This window comes from Chrysochloris asiatica, unplaced genomic scaffold (assembly GCF_000296735.1).
Source record: "Chrysochloris asiatica unplaced genomic scaffold, ChrAsi1.0 scaffold00150, whole genome shotgun sequence".
NCBI classification, from domain to species: domain Eukaryota; kingdom Metazoa; phylum Chordata; class Mammalia; order Afrosoricida; family Chrysochloridae; genus Chrysochloris; species Chrysochloris asiatica.
This window is the reverse complement of record NW_006408668.1, coordinates 1,843,405-1,853,554: the sequence shown is the minus strand read 5'-3', so window position 1 is coordinate 1,853,554 and position 10,150 is coordinate 1,843,405. Positions and strand designations below refer to the sequence as shown.

The 10,150-nt window shown below is 39.4% G+C and overlaps 1 pseudogene; it reads right to left on the bottom strand.

Annotated features, from left to right (window-relative positions):
* Window positions 1-8,030: 8,030 nt before the first annotated feature.
* Window positions 8,031-8,396, bottom strand: LOC102829245 (annotated as a pseudogene).
* Window positions 8,397-10,150: the final 1,754 nt, after the last annotated feature.

Here is a 10,150-nt window from a genome sequence, read left to right as displayed (position 1 = left end):
TTCTGAAAAGTCAACCATTGAAAACTCTTTGGCGTAGAATTCTACTCTGACACACATGTGGTCACCATGAGTTTTATTTTTGGTTTTAATATATATGTCATTTAATCTTCAACCTCTCTTTAACATAGGTAAAAAGATAATCATTATTGTAACTAAGGCAGCAGAGACTTGAGTGATTCAAGACATACCCAAAACCCAAACTCATATAGTTCCTATATCCTATATCCTTATAGAAGGTATCACATTAAAATTGTAAGAACATGGTATTAACCACACTTCTATGTGAAGATCTATCTCGTTCATGCCTGCCTTACCCACCTACACAGCACCATGACGCCTTTTGTCCCTTCCTGTATCGGGGTATCTCCTGGAGTTGATTAAATCCTTCACCAGCCCCCTTTGTTTCTTTCTGAGCAATGAAAGGTTAACTTTGGGGAGCAGAGAGAGCTGAACTTGTATGTCCTGAAAGCAGGGTCAAAGCTCTTGACTACACTCCAGAAAAAGATGCAAACTTTCAATTAAGGGGTATGTTGTGCCAGGACACAATCCAGGGCCTTCCCAGCTTAATTGCTTGCTATGGGCTTGGAAAGCAAAGCATCTTTCTGGACAGCATTGGACCAATTCTTAATCACTGCTTTTTTTTTTTTCCCCTTCCTAAAAAAGAATCGAAATTCGAGTCCTGAATCTGTCATAAGAGCCCAAGGTCAAGGAACAGATACTTCAGCCCCAGAAATGCACAAATACCTTTGATACAGTCAATTACTACCACCTACCATGAGGAAGAAGAAGAGATGTGTAAATTATTTTATTGATAACTATTCTTGGAGAGAGACAAAAACTCTCTAATTCATCATTTGCAGTGGTAGAATATGGTGTCAGTTTTGCTCAACATTCTTTTAGGGATTATCTGAGGGTGAAAAAGCAAGAAACACCCCAAAGCTCTGTTTCCAGCTGTGAGCAGTTGAATTGCTTGCAGAGTTCACAGGCCTCAACCAATCTCGTGTGGTAGATTGAGTATGGTCCCTTCAAATATATGAGATTCACTGGAGTCATGGATTGAATTTGTTCTTATTGTTAAGTATCTTTGAGTTGGTTCTGACTCATTGCAACCATTTAGAATTTCTGAGGAGTGGCTAGTGGGTTTGAAAAGCCAACTTTTGAGTTAGCAGTCCAGTGCTTATCCTACAGTGCCACACTAGGATTCCATGAATGAAATTGTTGTTGTTGTTGTTGTTGTTGTTAGTTGCCATCGAATTGGTACCAACTCATAGCAACCCTGTGCATAGTAGAATGAAGCACTGCCCAATCCTGGGCCAGCCTCACAATTGTTGCCACGCTTGAGCCAACTGATGTTGCCACTTTGCCAATCCATCTCACTGGAGGTCTTCCTCTTTTTCTCTCAACCTCCACCCTACCAAAGATGATATCCTTCTCCAGTGACTGGTCCCTCCTGACAATATATCCAAAGTATGAGAGACGAAGTTTGGCCATCCTGGCCTCCAAGGAGCACTCTGGCTATACTTCTTCCAACATAGATGTGTTTACTCCTCCAACACCAAAACCGAAAAGCATCAATTCTTCTATGGTCTTCCTTATTCACTGTCCAGATATGGTGTGGCACTGTGGGATAATGCTCTGGACTGCAAGGTCAGTTTAAACCACAAGGTCGGTGTTTCAAACTTACTAGCTGATTCTTGGAAACCCTATACTGGGTCTCTATGAGTCAGAACCAACTTGATGGCACTTACAACAACAACATATACTATGATATATGTCACTTGTTTCCTGTTCCAGCTGTGCCAACAGCCCTTCATGGCCTCAGTTCAGCAGAACTCAAGGAAGCTGTGGTTCCTCCTACCACTTTCCAGCCAAGATGAAGCCTTGTGGTGAAGGATATATGATCTGACTTCTCAACAGCTACACAGGATGTGAACATACCCTGTAACTAAGAGAAAGTTAATGCACTGAACTCATGAGATATAGAAGATGAGAAGAGCTCACCAGATAAACCTTTTTTGTTTCACCTCATCCCCAGTAGATAGTTCTCTAAGTCATAGCAATTCCACAAAGCTTTCTAAAAAAAGATACCCTATGCGTCCAAGCAACCAGCTGCATTTCCTTATGAAGCTATGACACACTTAAAAAAATAACAAATAACCCACCTTCTCTGCTTCACTTTTAACTAAAAAAAAAAGAAAAAAAAGTTTTATTGAGATATATTTTACATACCATGTGCTTCACCTTAAGTGTATACTTGTATCATTCTGAAACCATCGTCACAATTTTAAAACTTTTTAAATCACCCAAAAAGAAACCTCATAACCATTGAAAATCACTTATAAATTCCTTCATTACCCATCCCCCAAAATAGGAAAAACACGAATCTATTTCTGTCTCTATAGATTTGCCTATTCCAGCCATTTAAAATACTCATTTAATAATCATGTGACATGTCGTCTTCTGTGACTGACTTTTTATACTTAACGTTATGATTTGAAGGTTCATCTATGTTGTAGTGTGTTTCAATACTTCATTCCTTTATTTTGCCAAGTAATATCCTGTTAGATGGATAAATAACATTTTTTTTTTTTTTACTCATTCATCAGTCCATGGAGTGTCATCCCACAACTCTTCTGGTCTTTGGTCTTTAGTGTCTAACATATCAAATCTGTTCTTCAGATGTTCTTTAAATTCAGGTGAGATATATGCAAGGTCATATTTTGGCACTCCTGGGCTTGTTTTCATTTTCTTCAGCTTCAGTCTGAATTTGCATATGAGCAATTGATGGTCTGTTCCACAAGTTGCCCCTGGCCTTGTTGTGGCTGATGATATGGAGCTTTTCCACTGTCTCTTTCCACAGCTGTAGTCAAATTGATTTCTGTGTATCCCATCTGGTGAGGTCCATGTGTATAGTCATCTTTTATGCTGTTTAAAAAGATATTTGAAATGAAAAAATCATTGGTCTTGCACAATTCTATCATGCATTCTCCAGCATCATTTCTGTCACCAAGGTCATATTTTCCAACTACTTATCCTTCCTCTTTGTTTCCAGTCTTTGCACTCCAGTTGCCAGTGATTATCAATACTACTTGATTGGATGTTTGATCAATTTCAGACTGAAGAAATTGGTAGAATTCTTCAGTTTCATCCTCACTGGCTTTTTAGTGGTTGGTGTGTAAATTTGAATAATAGTGGTATTAACTAGTCTTCCCTGTGGGTATGTGGATATTATCCTATCACAGACTACCTCATGACTGATCTTGATATGTTGTTTCTGTGATGAATGCAATGCCATTTCTCTTCAATTTGTTATTCCTGGCATAGTAGAACATGTGATTGTCAGATTCAAAATGACCAATACCAGTCAATTTCAGCTCACTAATGCCTAGGATATTGATGTTTATGTCCTCCATTTCATTTTTGATAATTTCCAATTTTCCTAGATTCATACTTTGTACATTCCATGTTCCAATTATTAATGGATGTTTACAGCTGTTTCTCTTCATTTAGGGTTGTGCTCCATCAGCAAATGAAGGTCCTAAGGGCTTTACTTGCTTTTTCGCCCTCAGATAATCCGTAAAAGAACTATGAGCAAAACTGACACCAGCTTTCCCCAGTTACATTTTGAGTGCCTTTTAACCCGAGGGGTTCATTTTAAGGCACTACGTCTGACAGTGTTTCTCTACTATTCATAAGGTTTTCAGTGACTAAATATTTGGAAGCAGTTCGTCTCTCCTTCTTCCTAGTCTGTCTTCATCTGGAAGCTCATCTGAAACCAGTCCACTGTGGGTGACCCTGCTGGTATTTAAAATAACACGTGGCATAGCTTCCAGAATCACAGCAACACACAAGCCACCACAATATGACAAACTGACAAACGAGTGGTGGCCTTGCTCTTTAGCAATTTTAAAAGGTCTTGTGCAGTAGGTTTATCTAATGCCATCTGTCATTTGATTTCTTGACTACTACTTCCATGAGTGTTGATGGTGGATCCAAGCAATATAAAGTCTAGCAACTTCAATCTTTTTCTTCATTTGTTGTTATTGTTAAGTGTTGTTGAGTCAATTCCAACCTATAGCAGCCTATGGTTTCCTAGGAGTGACTGGTGAACTTGAACCACTGACCTTGAGGTTCAAACCGACGTTGTAGTCCAGTGCATTAACCCACAGTACCACACCAGAACTCCTTTATCCATTTACCATGATGTTATTTACTGGTCCAGTTGTGAGGATTTTATATTTTTTTACATTGAGGTGCAATCCATACTGAAGACTAGTTTTTGATCTTCATCAGTATGTATTTTAAGTCCTCTTTGCTTTCAACAAGCAAAGTTGTATCATCTGCATATCACAAACTGCTAATGAGTCTTCCTCCAATCCTGATGCCTCTTTCTTCTCATATAGTGCAACTTCTTGGATTATTTGTTCAGCGTACAGATTTATTAAGTTTGGTGAAAGGATCCAACCTTGATGCACATCTTTTCTGATTTTAAACCATTCAGTATCCCCTTTTCTATTCTAACTGCCTCTTGATCTATGTACAAGTTCCTCATAAGCACAATTAAGTCTTCTGGAATGCCCAGTTTTTACAATGTTATCCATAGCTTATCATGATATACACAGTCAAAAGCAATTGCATAGTCAATACAGCAAAAGTAAACATCCTTTTGGTATTCTCTGCTTTCTGTCAAGACCCATCTGACATCAGCAATGATATCTCTAGTCCCACATCCTCTTCTGAATCCGGCTTGAATTCCTGGCAGTTCCCTGTTGATGTAATGTTGCAACTGCTATTGAATTATCTTCAACAAAATTTTAGTTGCATGTGGTATTAATGATATTGTTTGATCATTTCTGCATTCTGTTCTATGAGCTGCCTTTGGAATATGCACAAATATAGATCTCTTCCAACCAGGTGACAAAGTAGCTGTCTTCCATATTACTTGATATAGATAAGGGAGTACCTTCAGTGTTGCATCAGTTTGCTTAAAGGTTTCAATTTGTATTTTATCAATTCCTAGAGACTTGTTTTTCACCAACGCCTTCAGTGTAACTTGGATTTCTTCCTTCAGTAATATTGATTCTTCATCATATGCTGCCTCCAGAAATGATTGAACACCAACCATTCCTTTTTGGTACAGTGACTGTGTATTCCTTCCATTCTTTTGATACTTTCTTCATTATTCAATAATTTTCCTGTGTTTTTTTCCCTCCCCACTGTTTAAATGCTTTTATTTCCTTCAGATCAAACTGAAAAAGGTAGAATAGCAAACTCAATAGTTTTGGCTTCTGGGCAACAATATATGACAATTCTCAAAAACAGAAGTATAAATGACCAAGAAGGATATAAATTTTTCATTACAAATAAAATGAATACAAATTAAAATAATGATATAATTTTTTCCCATTAAATAGATAAAATATTTTTATGATAATAACTACCCAGTGTTAGTAAGGATTCAGGGAAAGGAGTGCTCTTTTACACTGCTGAAGGAGAGTAAATTAGCACAGCTTTTACATAGGAATCTGTCAATACAGCAAAGTTTTGAAAACTTGCATCCTTTGCAATTCCACTTCTAATAATGAATGTTAAGAAAGTAAGAGTGTATGTACAGATTTAACGATAAAATTATATATCAATGTTTATAAGGATAAGAAGTAAGAGACAACCTAATAGTGGATTGGATAAATTAGTTATTGTATAGTAATACAATGACATATTAAAAACAATGATGTACCTAGGTAGCTAACTATTGGCATAAGATGATGTTCACCCTATTTTGTAAACTGAAAATAAAGCAAATTATAAGAGTGCAGTACGATCTAATTAATACTTGTTTAAAAAACCATTGTTGCTGTTGTTATCAAATCAGCTCCTTCTCATGGCAACCTTATGTAGGACAGGACAACACTGCCTGTTCCAGCCCATCCTCACAATTGTTGGTATTGTTGCGTCTGCATGTAGAAAAACTTGAGGGTACATACCCCATTACCACCAGCAATGTCTGATTTAAAAAAGAATTTCTATCCATTTTTAATTTACTGCAATGAACATGTACTGCTGTGATTAAAAAAAAAAAAAAAAAAGAGGAATAAAGAAAAGTTAAAGCCTAATTTTAAAAAGAAAATTCTTTGCCTAGGTTTGGCTTGTGATATCAGGGACTTTCTGCCCCTATCGGTGTCTATTTGGTTTTTCTCCTTTTGACCTGAGTGGATAATTCTCACAGCTGATTTTCTGCAAATGCCGTATTTACATTTGACTATTTGTCTGGAGAGCAGTTTTCTCATTTTCTGCTAGAGGTCATTCAGGTTCCCTGACAAGGAGTAGGTTAGTTACAGAATCCCTGGATGGTGCAAATGATTACATGCCTGACTACTTGTCAAATGGTTATTGGTTCAAACCCAGTCAGAGGCATCTTGAAAGAAAGGCCTGGTGATCTGCTTCTGAAAGGTCACAACCTTGAAAACTCTATGGACCAGTTCTGCTATGTGGATGTGGGGTCACCATGAAATGGAATTGACAGCAGCTAACAACAAGGCTAAGGAGCTCTGGTAGCATAGCATAGTTACAAATCGGGCTGTGAACCGCAAGGTCAGCAGTTTGAAAGTACCAGCTGTTCCACGGGAGAAAGATGAGGCATTCTGCTCCCGTAAAGATTTACAGCCTCGGAAACCCTGTTCAGGGTCGCTATGAGTCGGAACCGGCACCACGGTACATAACAACAACACCAAGGCTGGTGCAGAACTGTGTCCAAGGCCCTCACTTTACTGGGGCCCTTAGAATGAATTTGAGTGTTGGAAGGAGAAAGCAACCAGAAAACAGATGCAAAGGAATGGTCTGCGATGATAATGTCTTCAGTCTTTATTCCAATTCTCAGCCTCTTGACTCTAGACAGACAAAGAGAGTTGATGGGAGGCTCTCTGAAGCCTGGTGGTACAGATTCCTTATAGAACAGTGAGTTGTTTCAGAAAAGAAAAGACAAAACAACTGAGAATCATGCTGATTGAGCAAGTAATGATAACATCAAACAGTTAGAGCAATCTCACAGATACAGGGATAGAAGTGTTTGCATTCTGGAATGGTGCGATTCCAACAGAACCAAAACCCTCTGAGGAGCACAGCCTATGGTAGGTTTGGTAAATGATAATCCTATCTTTCAAGAAGTCTTTCCTAAGAACAAAGGAAGAACGTTACCTGTTCAGATGAGACTGATGTATACACTCATGTGTAATTTGAAGCGGCTACCATATATGGTTGAAAATCTGATGTTTCGCTTCTGGCTATAGCAGTGAGAAGTTAATATAGAAAAGTATCACCAGGACTTGAAGGAAAGAGGGGTCAAAATCATCCAAACAATAAAACGTCTCTTAAAGGAGCTCTGGTTGTGTAGTGATTATGAGTCAGGCTGCAAACCTCAAGGTCAGCAGTTCGAAACTACTAGTTATTCCATGGGAGAAATATGAGGCTTTCTGCTCCCTTAAAGATTTACAGCCCCAGGAACCCGATGTGCAGTTGCTATGACTTGGAACCGAATCCACAACACACCACCACCAATTAACCTAGAGATGTTCGAACATCGTACTAGACGAGGACCCAAAGTGTTGTGTTTCTGATTAGTGGTTTAAATACTGTAGCTACAAGGCAAGTCATACAACAAAGTCACTCTCAAACACTCAAGTGGTTTCTCAATGACAGAGAAAAACATGGTGTTTCAAATATCAGCACATGAGTGTCATTTGTCATGTGTCATCTACAGCAAGAAACAAGAGAACCCCTGGATAAAATGGAGCCTGAGCAAGGATGAGAAGAGATTTTTGTCCCAAGACCAGGGAGAAGGGAGATTAGGAAATGTGATGCAAAGCAAGCTGAGCAAGAGACATGTGCTTGAGGATGAATCCTTTGCATGTTCCAGCGGGCCTGCTGGTACTCTTAATTAGATACAGTATAGCGGTAGCCACAGAACAATTTTTGCAAGGTTAAATGCCAGTTCTTGCGGGGAGTAGTTTTTATAGTTGGGGGTGGAATCTCAGTTACTCATGGGAAACCCATTTCAAGGTCACATTGAAACTGTTCTTGTCATGTAGGCAAGGCCAGCCGATTGGCCCAATTTCAGTCTGCACAGACCAGAAACTTGATGTTGCCCACATCCATGTTGAAGTCCTAGTTCTCGAAGATGAATATGTCATGTACCAACCAGTGTTCCTGGAGTAGATCACCATCAGGACTGCTGACATTGGCCAGAGCTGGCTTCTTCCTCATGGAGGAGAGGAAAAGCTGTCTGCAAAGAAAGTGGTCTCCAGATGCAGAACCCAGGAACCACAACCTTGGCACAGCACTGCCTTCTGGTATTGGCCCTCAGCTGACACTAATTCATTCAGCTAGTCTGATGGTTCCATTGCCACTATCACCACAGAGTTCTTGGTCACTCCTGTGTTGTTTTTGTTGCTGTTAAGTGCCATCCAGTGGGGTCCAACTCACAATGAGTCTGTATAAAGTTTCCAAGGAGCTGTTGGTGGGTTTAAACTGCTGACCTTGCAGTTAGCAGTTGAATGCTTATCCTATAGTGCCACACAAGAACTGATTGGAAGAGAGCCATATTTGTGCCCATTCCGAAGAGAAGTGACCCAATGGAATGCGGAAATCATCAGACAATATCTTTGATATCCCATGTGAGTAAAGATTTGCTAAAAGTAATACAAAAATAGCTGCAAGTATTTCTGTAGAATACTCAAAACTCTGGAAGTTCTGACAGAGAACTTCCAGAGTTTCAAATCATATTCAGAAGAGGCCATGGAAATGAGGGATATCATTGCTGATGTCCAATAGATAGATCTTGGCTGAATGCAAAGAAAATCAGACAGATGTTTACCTGTGCTTTACTGACTACGCAAAGACTTCCGAATGTGTGGATCATGACAAGCTATGGACAACATTGCGAAGTATGAGTATTCTGGAACACTTAATTGTGCTCATGAGGAATCTGTACCTGGACCAAGAGGCAGTTGTTTGAACAGAACATGGGAACATTGAATGGTTTAAAATTAAGAAAGGTGTGTAACAGGGTTGTATTATTTCACCATACTTATTCAACCTATATGCTGAGCAAATACTACGAGAAGCTGGGTTCTATGAAGAAAAACGTGGCATCAGGATTGGAGGAAGACTCAGTAAAAACCTGTGATATGCAGATGACACAACCTTGCTTGGTGAAAGTGAAGAGGACTTAAAATATTTATTGATGAAGATCAAAGACCACAGCCTTCGGTATGGATTGCATCTCAATGTTAAGAAAACAAAAATCCTCACCACTGGACCAGTAAACAACATTCTTATCAGCGGAGAAAAGACCGAAGTTGTCAAGGACTTCATTCTTCTTAGATCAACTATCAACACTCGTGGAAGCAGCAGTCAAGAAATCAAACAATGTATTGCATTAGGCAAATGTGCTGCACAAGACCTGTTGAAGAGCAAAGATGTCAGCTTAAAGACTAAGGTGCACCTGTCCCAAGCCATGGTATTTTCAATAACCTCATATGCATGCAAAAGCTGGATGGTGAATAAGGAAAACCATAGAAGAAGCAATGCTTTTGAGTTAAGGTGTTGGAGGAAAATATTGAAAATGCCATGGGCTACTAAAAGAACAAACAGATCTGTGTTGGAAGAAGTGCAGCCAGAGTGCTCCTTGGAGGCCAGGATGGCCAAACTTCGTCTCTCATACTTCAGACATATTGTCAGGAGGGACCAGTCACTGGAGAAGAATATCATGTTTGGTAAGGTGAAAGGTCAGAGAAAAAGAGAAAGACCCCCAGTGAGATGGATTGGCCACGTGGCAGCATCAATGGGCTCAAGCATGGCAACGATAGTGAGGTTGGCCCAGGATCAGGCAGTGTTTTGTTCTGCTGTTCATGGCACCTAACAACAACAATGCTGAAGATCAAGTTTCAGAGTCTCTTCTGACATCCATTTTGGTCTTTTCACTCTTTCCTATCTTTTAAATAACCCTTTGCTTTTTTCCTGTATTATGTACATGATGTCATCACACACCTCTTCTGGTCTTCGGTCACTAGTGTGTAATGCATCAAATCTGTTCTTGAGATGGTCTCTAATTTCAGGTGGGATATATTCAAGGCTTTATTTCCAATTCCTGGGA